The sequence below is a fragment of the Triturus cristatus genome, chromosome 11 (assembly GCF_964204655.1).
Source record: "Triturus cristatus chromosome 11, aTriCri1.1, whole genome shotgun sequence".
In the NCBI taxonomy this organism is placed as follows: domain Eukaryota; kingdom Metazoa; phylum Chordata; class Amphibia; order Caudata; family Salamandridae; genus Triturus; species Triturus cristatus.
In genome coordinates this window covers 732,892,650-732,905,390 of record NC_140594.1, presented here as the reverse complement: position 1 = coordinate 732,905,390, position 12,741 = coordinate 732,892,650, and the positions used below count along the sequence as shown (strand labels likewise).

At 45.5% G+C, this 12,741-nt stretch overlaps 1 protein-coding gene across 5 annotated transcripts in view; it reads right to left on the bottom strand.

The window, feature by feature from the left end:
- Window positions 1-12,741, bottom strand: part of RHBDD1 (rhomboid domain containing 1) — a 411,942-nt gene that overhangs the window by 334,706 nt on the left and 64,495 nt on the right. The window contains exon 2 of one of the 5 annotated variants that reach the window (XM_085634379.1): window positions 360-416. The exons of the other annotated variants lie outside the window; for them this stretch is intronic. The gene's annotated coding sequence lies outside the window, so the exon portion shown is untranslated. The remainder of the gene's footprint in view (window positions 1-359; window positions 417-12,741) is intronic. 5 annotated transcript variants of the gene reach the window in all.

The window sequence follows — 12,741 nt, the reverse complement described above, 5'->3', positions numbered from 1 at the left end:
GTATGTTGCACAACCTGAGAGTAGCAATCTGTAGTGCTAGATTCCCACCAAGGCTAGGATGGACCACATTTAAGACAATATGTGGACTTTTGGTCTGTAGTAACTTTAGAAGTGTAGTTTGTGAATACCAATTGGCTTACTCTTTATGGGTGGGTGTTCTTATGAACATGTCCCGCCATAAACACCTCCTATTTTGTAGTGAGTATTCACCCTTTTCTAGTCCCTCACACATTTACTACTAAAACAAACACATGTGGAGATCTCTGTCTACACACAGAAAGAGGAGATGTGGAGGTCTATGGACATAGGTTGGTGAACAGCATACCCACACAAACATACACGTATAAACACATACTTACATAGCATCATAGAGCTGGTCTGGGCAAAGCATATTAGATGAGGTTTAATTCTGGTACCTAAGTAGGCAAGAAAACGGAGATGGTGGCACTGTTCGTCAACAAGGTGCAGCTGTTTGCTTGAAATATTGTGGTATGGTCTTGTGCAAGAAGAGAAATCAGCCAGGACATGCTTGGTTTGAGAAAGCTGAAGATGACTATCAATGAAACTAATGGGGGACCAGAGAAGCAAAGGAGGTATTGCACCTGGGCATGTGGAGAGACTTTCTGTACATTGCTGGGTATTGCAGGAGAGAGATATGCATGATTTGATGATATAGATAGATGAAAGATCTTGTTTATGTTGAATGTAAGCAAGCTTTGATAGGAAATATATTAGCATCTGGGAGAGTGCACAGAAAACACTCTACCCTCGGACACTCTTCTTTGAAAAATGTACTGTGAAGCCATATACCAGACAAAAGTCTCAAGAGGTATATAGAGGTATATTTTTTGTAAGTTAATGACAGTCTGGAGAGGGTTGATGGGCAAGGACAATTCCACCCACATAAAAGCCACTTGATTGTTGTAAAAATGATTACAGTCTTGCAGGAATGACTTGGAAAGCTTGGAACTCCAAGTCCAACGCAAATGAGCTTGCAACCAGAATGTCTCTCTGGTGGGGGACACAATCCACATTTTAAGATAACCCATTAGCTGATGAACACCATATAATTTAACTGCACACAAAATCACAGAGGCACACAGACTAAAAGAACAAAGATCATGGACGTCGAGCAACCTGACCAGGGCCACCAGCAAAAGGGACTAATGAGTGCCTACTCTCTGCTATGCTTTCAATCTCCCAAATCTGTTGTCATTCTGTCTTTTCTTGTGGTGCTGCACCGCTTCAAATAAGCCCTGGAAAAGCTAATACATCTCACCTACAGACGACATGTGAGCCTTTCTTATTTTTTTGTTTTTTTTAAAACAAATTTTATTGAGATTTACATAGCAGGACAGGTACATTCTCTGAAGTAAACTATGTCAAAGTACATATATTTTAATAAGCTAAATCGCTACTAAGCTTAATATAAACAGAATCACTGGTAATGTATAGAATTCCCACTTCTCTAACCATGTGAGCCTTTCTTATGAAGGGGAATTATGATAATGCCTTTCCAAGATTTTGGAACTTGTTCAGTTAAAAAAACAGTACTTAAAAAGAGGTATTCAGAATTCCTCCCATGTCTCAGGATCCCTTTTTATCACTATAACTGGAATTCCGTCAGGGCCCATAGCAGAAGAAACTCTTGCTTTATTTATTTTTTGCAAATACCATATCTGCGGTCAGAGGGAAGACCAATTCTGAGGTGTTCATTACGGTCTGAAAAACAGGTTGATTACTTTCAGTAGATACATTTGCCATATAGAGATGTGAAATGTGTCTGTCCAAATTGGACTGGGGATAGAAACTGGAGGATTGTTCTGTGCCACTTTGAGCAGCAATCAAAGACAAAAAAAAAGTCTGACATTTTAAGTTGCAACCGCCTGCCTTAAATCCATCCAGTTATTGGCAGCTATTCTTCGTTTTATGGGAAGGCAAGTCCTTTCCCTTTTTAGGTCTCGCCTAGGCAGCACACATGTGCTGTCTCTCGAGACATCCAGTAATCCGTATCAGAGTGAAACTCCACCTATTGCCTTTTTATTGGCTTGGTCGCTTGTCAGCTTAAATCTTTTGCTTTTGACCGGTTAATCTGTCTTTTAGTTCCTCCTTTATGTGTTTGGAAACGCCTATGCAGCACGGCTTAACTACTGTAAACCTGCCACTAGTGTGCTGAAGTATTTGTCTTGGAACTATTTTTCTTTTTTGGTGTCGTTCTTAATTTGTTCGTGCATGGTATTTTTTATGGGGGGTGAACGGTGAGTTTTAATGTTTGCATTTGTGTTGCGATGATTTTAGCTCTGATTAGCATTATGCCCCCACGTGCTCTCCACAATCAGTTTAAGGGAAACAGGCCCCCGGTACCGCAATCCCTTCCGTGCACGGTGAGTTTTAATGTTTGCATTTGTGTTGCGATGATTTTAGCACGGACTAGCATTATGCCCCCACATGCTTTCCACAATCAGTTTAAGGGAAACAGGCCCCCGGTACCGCAATCCCTTCCGTGCACGGTGAGTTTTAATGTTTGCATTTGTGTTGCGATGATTTTAGCACTGATTAGCATTATGCCCCCACATGCTTTCCACAATCAGTTTAAGAGAAACAGGCCCCCGGTACCGCAAATCCCTTCCGTGCAGGTACTGGTTGTTGTTGTCACCAGGAGAGGGGGGCCCGTTAGTGATCACGCTGCACAGGAGTAGCGAGGCAGCTCCTTCGTGTTGGTGACCTGTAAGCTTTTAGTGTTGAATCTGTAATAAATAATGTTCCGTGAATCTTATTAGGCCTCAGCTTTAGGGAGCACATTTTGTTTTAATCGTACCACTAGTGTGCTGAAGTATTTGGCTTTGAATTTCTTTTCGTTTTTGGTGTTGGTGTCTTTCTTAATTTGCTCGTGCATGGAATTTTTTTTTTGGGTGTGACCGGTGAGTTTTAATGTTTGCATTTGTGTTGCAATGATTTTAGCACTGATTAGCATTATGCCCCCACATGCTCTTCACAAACAGATTAAGGGAAACAGGCCCCCGGTATCGCAATTCTAGGCAGCTCCTTCGTGTTGGTGACTTATGAGCTTTTAGTGTTGAATTTGTAACAAATAACGTTTCGGGAATCTTATCAGGCGGCAGCTTTAGGGATTTGCGTTTGCTTTCGTGTCACTGGGTATAAGGAAAAAAACCTTACAATTCACAGCGCTCTACCCTTCAAAACATAATGCAGTGTGCCAGCCAGAATGCTGTAATAAAAGTAAAGCAAACGTGAACAGTTTCTGCGCTTCATGTTTTAATTTTTCGCCGCCAATCAGCATGCAGTAATAACAGAACAATGTCTAGGCACACACGTCTGCAATGTACATCTGTGATGTTGGTGTACTACTCGACCTGCAGTAACCAGGCAATGCGCGCCATTCTGCCCTTCACACGGCCCCTTGTACCGGTCACTATGCAGTAATCTTGGTAGATTGCAAACGCGATATACCCACATTTTGCATGCCACATGTTTGTTTTGTGTATCAGTCAGCATGCAGTCACTGCGAAAGGGATGTGGTCTAGTGGTAAGCACTGCTGACTTTGAACCGGGACAACATCCTGGCTTCTGCTCAAAGTCGCGACATTCTGTACCACCAAAATTTGCCCTACAACGTGTGATTTTGGGCACATACTTTAAATAAGATGCACTAAAAATACATGTGCTCAGGTCTGGAGCAGAAGCTGTTAGGTTGATTATAAGGTGCTAGTGCTAAGCACCCAAAAATATTGGCTTATATTTACCAATGCGCTCTTCCTATATGTAAAATACTACTACATAATATGAATGCCTAGAATCTGGATTTAATCCTGGTTTTCTATAAACATACTGGAATGCTTTTATAAAATACATGTAGTCTCATGTACTTTAGGGCATGTGTGGCATCCATAAAATCAATTGTACATTTTTAAATCCTTTTATGTGTGTGTCCCGTTTCTTGTTTTTTGTACCTTTTAGCTGTAACCTACAGTTGTTTTTGAACGTTGTTTTTAAGTTACTGATCTGCATCTCACAGACACAAAGATTAGGATCTTTACAACAAAGCTTATTTACACTCAATTAGCTCGTCTTGGTTTCCTTTCGCAGCTGTAAGGAACATGCTAATGTTTCACACTACAGCGTACTTTCAGGCTCATGTTTTCCCCCCAAACAAATGCTAATACATTGGGATTTATTCACACAGCTACACGAACCAGCATAAAAACAATGTTTTTCTTTTAAAAACACAATGTTCAAATCGTATTGCAACAAAAAAGTGTATTATTTCTTTGATAATACTAATTTAGTTTTTGGGTAGCTGCAGACATAATGGGATAACACGGCCCCTTGTACCGGTCACTATGCAGTAATCTTGGTAGACTGTACACGCGATATACCCACGTTTTGCATGGCACATGTTTGTTATGTGTATCAGTCAGCATGCAGTTACAGCGAAAGGGATGTGGCCTAGCGGTAAGATCTGCTGACTTTGAACCGGGACAACATCCTGGCTTCTGCTCAAAGTGGCGTGATTCTGTACCACCTTGGAACTCACGTTCCTGTTTTAAAATTTGCTCTACAACGTGTGATTTTGGGTACATACTTTACATTTTTAAGATGCACTAAAAATGCATGTGCTCGGGACTGGAGCAGAAGCTGTTATGTTGATTATAAGGTGCTAGTGCTAAGCACCCGAAAATATTGGCTTATATTTACCAGTGAGCTCTTCCTATATGTAAAATACCACTACACAGACCCTCCAGGATTTCGCGGTTTGCCGCGAAATCTGCACTTTTGTAAAAATGCCGCGATTTTTACAAAAGTGCCTGTGAAATCTGCACTTTTGTAAAAATGCCGCGATTTTTACAAAAGTGTCCGTGACAGGGTGTCTATATCTCTGCTCACCCATATCCCAAGGTCTGTCACCTAGGATGTGCACCATTTAACAAGGTAGTCCAGAGTGCATTTAGCTACAGCAGCAATGAAGGGAAATATAAATGACTATGTCCAATTAATAGTGATACCTGATAAGTAACTGATCCTTGAGGGACTTTCTGATAACAGATGAGGTCTCAGATATACAGCTTCACACATCAGTGTAAAATGACACCACGAGTGCTTGAGCCATGACGCTATATCCCCTTTCTGAGTGATGTTGATGGAGCCAAGCCACCAGGAGTTCCATGGCTAAAGCAAATAGTGTGGGTACCAATAGGAAACCCTGCCTTGCTTCCTGAGTAATCCCAATAGTTGAGGAAGCAGGCCCTTTTAATCTAATTTGCACAGCAGGCTGGTTATAGATCACCCTCACCTGCTAAAGCCCATGCACTCCAATACCCTGAAAAGGTTGCACTATTCAAGTGAATAAAAAATTTGGTGGTGTCAAGCAATACACCACACTGTCTAAATCAGGGTTTATCTAGTGCCGGAGAGTGAATATAGTTTGTGGGGTGTATGAGTGGTAGAGCCCTGGGATGAATCCCGATTGATCCAGACGGCTGAGTTTAGGAATTAATGGAAGAATTCTGTTCACTAGCACTTCAGTCCAAATGGTATTGTCTATTTTAATTATTGAGAGAGGATGAAAATGATTACAGCTGACAGGTGGGGGGAGGGGTTATCAGGCTTCAAAATTGTCACCATTGGCTCTTCTTGTAGTGCAAGGGGGAGACAGACAGACCGTTTCCCTGGATTCCTCAGAGACAGCTAGGAGTTGTGGAGCCAGAATTTCACAATCAAACCTTTTGCCCTCAGGCCTTGCCAGAGGAAAGGCTCCGATTCACCTGTACAATCTCCTCAATCGATATGGGCTTGTCAAGATGATGAAAGTGAGCCCCCTCACCAATAGTGTCAAAACGGAAGGTGATGTGTGCCTGCCTGAGGTCAGACTAGGATTGGTAAAGGTCAGTATATAGGGGAGAGACCAGTTGAAAATCTCCTCAGCATCATGTGCAGTGGTGTAGTCTTCCTGGGGCATTTCAATAACGTCAGACTTGGTCCATGAGTGGCATAGTAAGCGTGCCAAGGTTCTGCCCTGTCTGTACCCTCTTCATATCGTCTGGCTCTAGCCCCCAATAACAGAGCTCTCCTGCCGTTATTTCTCTCTTTCCCCCAAGATTAGCGTGGATTGCAGCCAGCACCACTGTGTCTTGCTCCACAAAAAAAGGTTTATTCATGTGAAAGGATCTTTTTTTGAAGATAGCACAATGGCCTCAGAGAGTTTCAGGATACCCGATTGTCTGGCTATGTTTGTTCTTCGGATTACGTCCTTGAATGCCTCCTACACAGTGCTTCATTCTCCAATGAGTCCACCTTAGGAAGAAATATTCATGCCACAAAACTTACCTTGTTGCACCATGAAGGGCGGAGGTAGCAAAACGGGCACGAGCCCGTGGGGGGTGCAATGATCTTCGAAGACAAACAGTAACAGATCAGTAAACCGTGCAAGCCGGAATCACACAGGTCGCACTGCAAGGGCGATCAGGGGGCCTCTCACCGCATACCAGGGCCCCTGGTTCCACCCCAAAGGAGGCACTGACTTTCACTGCCTGGGGTCCTCTCACCGCACAACAGGGCCCCTGGCCCCACCACAAAGGGGGCACTGACTGTCACTGCCCGGGGGCCTCTCAAAGCACTACAGAGTGAAACCAGAAAATCTGGATAAAATCGTAGCTTCCATGCTGAAATTGTGTGATCTTAGGCAAAAATTGAATTTCACTAAGGTAGGCTCTGGAATACCATTTCCCATGGGATGCTACCAGCCCATCTTTTATGGGCTTCTTAGAACCTATACTAAAGCAAATGGAGGAATGCATTTCCAAGGGATAACAGCCTTCACCTATGAGCTGCTTCCTCTGTTCCATATCCCAGGTTGCCTATTTCAAAGCGGAATACTCTGCTAAAACAATTTCCATTGATTTAAGGCTGAGAATGAATGATTATGAGTAAAATAAAGTGCCGCAAAAAGGCCCTTAAATTTCCATATTTGTGCCGCTAAATTTCCATATTTGTGCCGCTAAATTTGCTAATATATCCTGGGGGGGTCTGACTACATAATATGAATGCCTGGAATCTGGATTCAATCCTGGTTCTCTATAAACATACTGGAAAGCTTTTCTAAATTAAATGTAGTCTCATGTACTTTAGGGCCTGTGTGGCATCCATAAAATTAATTGTACATTTTAAAATCCTTTTATGTGTGTGTCGCGTTTCTTGTTTTTTGTACCTTTTAGCTATGACCTACAGTTGTATTTGCACGTTGTTTTTAAGTTACTGATCTGCATCTCACAGATGCTGCAGACGAAAGATTAGGATCTTTATAATGAGGCTTATTTACACTCAATTAGCTTGTCTTGGTTACCTTTCGCAGCTGTAGGGAACATGCTAATGTTCCACACTACAGCAGACTTTCAGGCTCCTTTTTTCCTCCAAAACAAATGCTAATACAATGGGATTTATTCACACAGCTACACAAACGAGCGTAAAAACAGTGTTTTTGTTTTAAAAAACAAAGTTGGAATCGTATTGCTACAAAAAAGTTTATTTTTTCTTTGAGAATACTAATTTAGTTTTTGGGTAGCTGCAAACATAATGGGATAACACGGCCCCTTGTACCGGTCACTATGCAGTAATCTTGGTAGACTGTACACACGATATATCCACGTTTTGCATGCCACATGTTCATTTTGTGTATTAGTCAGCATGCAGTCACTGCGAAAGGGATGAAGCATAGTGGCAAGCGCTGCTGACTTTGAACCGGTACAACATCCAGGGTTCTGCTCATAGTCGTGTTATTCTGTACCACTCAGCACCACCTAAACACACAACACCAAAGTAGCACACAGAACAACATCAGCATCACTCTCACACATCAGTATAAACATCAGCCTCACTCTCACACATCAGTATAAACAGCACCACAACATCACTCTGCAACACCTCAAAATCACTAAACACCACCTCAGCATCACTCTGCAACACATCGGCACAGCAGAAAATAAACACCACTACATCACCACATAAGCACTAACACAGCACAACATCATCAATGCACCGCTAACAGTGCAGCGCCAAAACCGCAAAAGCACAGCGCCACCTCAGCTCCAGTGCACCAACACCTCAACATCAACACAGCACAGCACAACACAACACAACACAGCACCATCTCAGCATCAGTGCAGCTCCACCCAGCATCAATGCATCAACGCAGCCGACATTCAAAAGCAAATCAGGACCAACACAACACAACTTCAGCAACAGTGCTGCACCACCTCAGCATCAGCGCTGCTCCACATCAGCATCACTACAACACCAGCAGTGCAGCTCCACATCAGCATCACTACAACACCAGCAGTGCAGCCCCACATCAGCACACGCACAGCCATACCACAGCAGCAAATTAGCACCAACAAAGCACAACTTCAACATAAGTGATGCACTACATCAGCATAAACTAAAACAACATCAACACACAGCAAAATCAACATTACAAAGCAACACAGCTGCACAGCAGCCACACTGCTCTACAACATAGCTTAAAACAAAGGCCAAACCAAAACATCTGGCTAATCACTTATAAGGTCCCAAAGGCGAGACCTAATGGCTATGCCAATTCTTGTTTTCGAAGCATTTGGATTACTTTCGTTCTGCTAGGAAAGTAGTTCACAAACTGGAGACGATCGAGATTAATAATAGCTTCAGAAAGTTTCTTAATAATGGGATTCATTTGGATAAAATAGTTTTTTTAATCGAAATGTTATTATTTTTGCAACTCATTTATTACTGCGGTTATAAAAGATTCATAGTGGTCAATTGGATTTGACATTTCCGAGATCCATTGGGAAATAATGGTTGTGTTTAGATAGTTAATCCTCCTAGAATCCCAACAAAGCTTTTCTTGCCTCCTATCCATGGCTGCTATACTGTTGTCAGGATTCAAGGACCGTTTTGCACTTTCTTGTGGCTTTAAATCCAAGGTCATATGAAGAGTGTCGTGATTGCTCCCTGAATGGGGAAGAACTGCCACTGCAAGAAATGATGAGTATAAGTCGTAACTAACGAGTATGTAATCAATAATGGAAGCACTTCTTCTTGTGGGAGATGCTGGAATATCCAGGTCGACCCTCCCCTTCATTAGTACTATATTTATTCTGGAGAGTGCTCCTAGCAGGATTCCCCAACACATATCTGCTTTGATTTTGAAGGGAAAGAGGCCTGGGGAATATTCCAGGCTTCTTCTAGATCTTTATCCCTGGTTCGATTTAATAAAGCACCTGAGATTTTTGTGCTAACATCCCCCGCAAGAGAATATTGCAATTATTACTTCCACTTGGAATTAAGTGTACCAATGCGACAATTTTACACAAAATGTTGTTATTTCACAGAGTGGGAGGAATATAAACATTGAGAAGGAGACTAGATTATGCTGCTTACAAAGAGAATTAGGAAAAGTTTTTTAGGCGCCTTGTAAATTGTAAGAGGGCAAAGCGAAAATCTTGTATTCCCAGTAGTTTAATACATAACAGAATGGCAAGACCCCCTTTTGCATGTCCTTTGGTGAGGGTGTCTGCAGGAACATCTATTGTAAAGAATGAATCTAGAGTAAGATATCTTGTAAGCCAGATTTCCTGAAGACAGATGATTGAAGGATTCAGGTCAAGAAGAGAAAAGAAGCAGGTCTACCTTCAAAGAAACCAGCCATGCGCCAATAAATTATGTTGAGGTTATTTCTAAAACGCAAGATTGGAAATATTCTCTATTTTGTTTTCATTAATTACACGAGCAAGCCAGAACCAAGAAACTCCCTCATTTATAGCTGACGCTGATTCTGTTCTGTTTCTTAATATGTCTATCATTTGGGCTGATATACATGATAAGAGAATCAAAGAAAACCTTAGGGTAGAAAATTTAGTGTCAGTGATGAAACAAGAGAGTTCTTTGAATTTGAATGTGGGATATTGTGGACATCATAGCCATTTTTATGTAAAACATCACTGTTAGACCTGTCAGCCCTTTTGGCTGTTCCCTCCTCTTTTTATTTTTTTTCCCTTTTCCTTCTCATTTTTTTTTCTGTCCACTAACTATATTTTTGGTGTTGATGTAGAGGCTCTGGGCACCCTCATCTTACTATCTGAGGGAGAGGCGCAAGGTGCTCCACTGAAGAAACAGGAAGAGGGAGGTTAGTCTCACAAAATGGTGGTTCCAACTGTCACCTCAGCACCTGGGCCACAGACTGCCATGAGAGGTTCCGGAACCTTCTGGGCCACTCTGGCCAGTCAGGCCCCAGGTGATAAATAGAGGTGAGGGCGGGGCGGCCATTTTAGGAGGTAGTTGAGCTGTGAGGTAGTCAGGAGAAAGGCACCTGAGTGGGGAGGTGGCGGCACTAGATAGGGAATGGACAGGTCTTAGGGTCTGCACGACTTCCCTCATCAGTTGACACCACCCTTAACCTTCTGACCGGTCCCTGAACGCAGCCAATGACTTTTAAGGACATCGTTACCATGGGGGCTCCCATGTAGTCAGTATCCCTGAAGGAGGATTAGGGGAAGAATCGCCGTCTGGGACTACCTTTCCCTCATCCCTGTGGGGCCTGGGATGTTTAATCAGGCTGGCCCTAGCGATTGTTCATAGTCCCTGACTAAAGGGGAGATGTCCGTGGCCAGTAAATAAGAGATCTTCTCACCCGCTTCAGGTGAGCCGGCTCCCTCAATTTCTGCCCCTCCCCTGCCTGAGCCTTACCTGGAACGTTCACCGCCGTAGTGCCGGGTCCGTGGAACTGCCTGTGGCCCCAGGGTGAGGCCTGGGACCGCCGAGAGGTCTGAGGAGGTGTCGGGACCCCTTGGGGCGCGCTGGCCGGCATCGTGTCAGTCGGCTGAGGAGACTTGCATCCAGGAAGCGCGGGGCGGATCCAGCGTTGAAGCCGCCGCCTAGAGTCACGTGAGCTGGGCAGACGCCGAAGCGCCGCCCCGCTGTTGTCAGTCGAGAGAGGAGGCCGCGCCCCCGCAAGCCGCGCTGCTACCGGCGGCTGCGGGAGCGCTGAACTGAGGGCAGAGGTGAATTGGGAAAGCGCCTGGGCCGTGGAGACCGCTAGAGAGTGAGTCTAGCGCGCTGTTGTCAGCGGAGGAGCGAGGCTTCCACCAGCGAAGGAGACCCACCAGCAGGGTGGTCCTTGGGGGAGGTGGTCGGTGGGTGTGCCCGGATTTCGCCCCCTTGAGGAGATCTCTGTTGTCAGTGTGGTGAGCCCGGTTGTCCCGTAAGGAGTGGGAACTCAACACCAGGCTCCGCCGAACTTCCAGAGAGGAGGACACCGAGGTGAAACAGTAAGCTGGGCCTGTTAAGAAGGGGGGGGAGAGCACAGGATACTACGGACTTAAAGCCAGAGAATGTCCGGGTAAAGCTGAGTGCCGGTCTCAGGGGAAGCCAGGTTTTAAGATAACAATACCGGCCTGATGCTGTAAACACTCAGGAGACTGTAGTATACCCATTGAGACTGTCAAGAATAGCGCTAGAAATAACAGATTAATCAATCAATCAATCAATCAAAGCATTTGTATAGCACACTACTCACCCGTAGGGTCTCAAGGCGCTGGGGGGGGGGGGGTGCCGTTACTGCTCGAACAGCCAGGTCTTCAGCTTCTTCCTGAAGGAGAGGTGGTCCTTGGTCAGGCGTAGGTCGGTCGGGAGGGAGTTCTAGGTCTTGGCGGCCAGGTAGGAGAAGGACCTCCCTCCTGTTGTCGCTCTTCGGATGCGCGGGACGGCGGCGAGGGCGTGGCTGGCTGATCGGAGGTGGCGTTTGGGAGCGTAGAAGTTGATTCGGTTGTTGAGGTAGATCGGGCCTTGGTCGTGGAGGGCTTTGTGTGCGTGGGTGAGGAGACGGAAGGTGATTCTTTTGTTGACGGGAAGCCAATGCAGGTCTCTCAGGTGTCCGGAGATGTGGCAGTTACGTGGGATGTCGAGGATGAGTCTGGCTGAGGCGTTCTGGATCCGCTGGAGTCTCTTCTGGAGCTTGGCGGTGGTCCCGGCGTAGAGGGCGTTGCCGTAGTCCAGTCGGCTGGTGACAAGGGCCTGGGTGACGGTCTTCCTGGTCTCGGTGGGGATCCACCAGAAGATCTTCCGTAGCATGCGTAGGATGTTGAAGCATGCCGAGGAGACGGCGTTGACTTGCCTGGTCATGGAGAGGGAGGAGTCCAGGATGAAGCCCAGGTTGCGTGCGTGGTCCGTCGGTTTGGGTGCGGTGCCCAGGGCGGGGGGCCACCAGGAGTCATCCCAGGCGGAGGGCGAGGGGCCAGGATGAGGACCTCCGTCTTGTCTGAGTTCAGTTTCAGGCGGCTGGTCGTCATCCACTCGGCTACATCTTTCATCCCTTTGTGCAGATCGGCTCTGGCGGCGGCGGGGTCGTTGGTCAGGGAGAGGATCAGCTGGGTGTCGTCGGCGTAGGAGATTATGTTGAGGTTGTGTTGGCGTGCGATGGCCGCGAGGGGGCTCATGTAGACGTTGAAGAGGGTGGGGCTCAGCGAGGATCCTTGAGGGACGCCGCAGATGACTTTGGTGGCCTCTGACTTGTACGGTGGTAGGCGGACTCTCTGTGTCCTTCCGTCGAGGAAGGAGATGATCCAATCCAGTGCCTTCTCCTGGATTCCGACGTTGCTGAGGCCCTGTACTAGGGTGCGGTGGCAGACCGTGTCGAATGCCGCGGAGAGGTCTAGGAGGATAAGGGCCGCTGTGTCTCCGTTGTCCATCAGG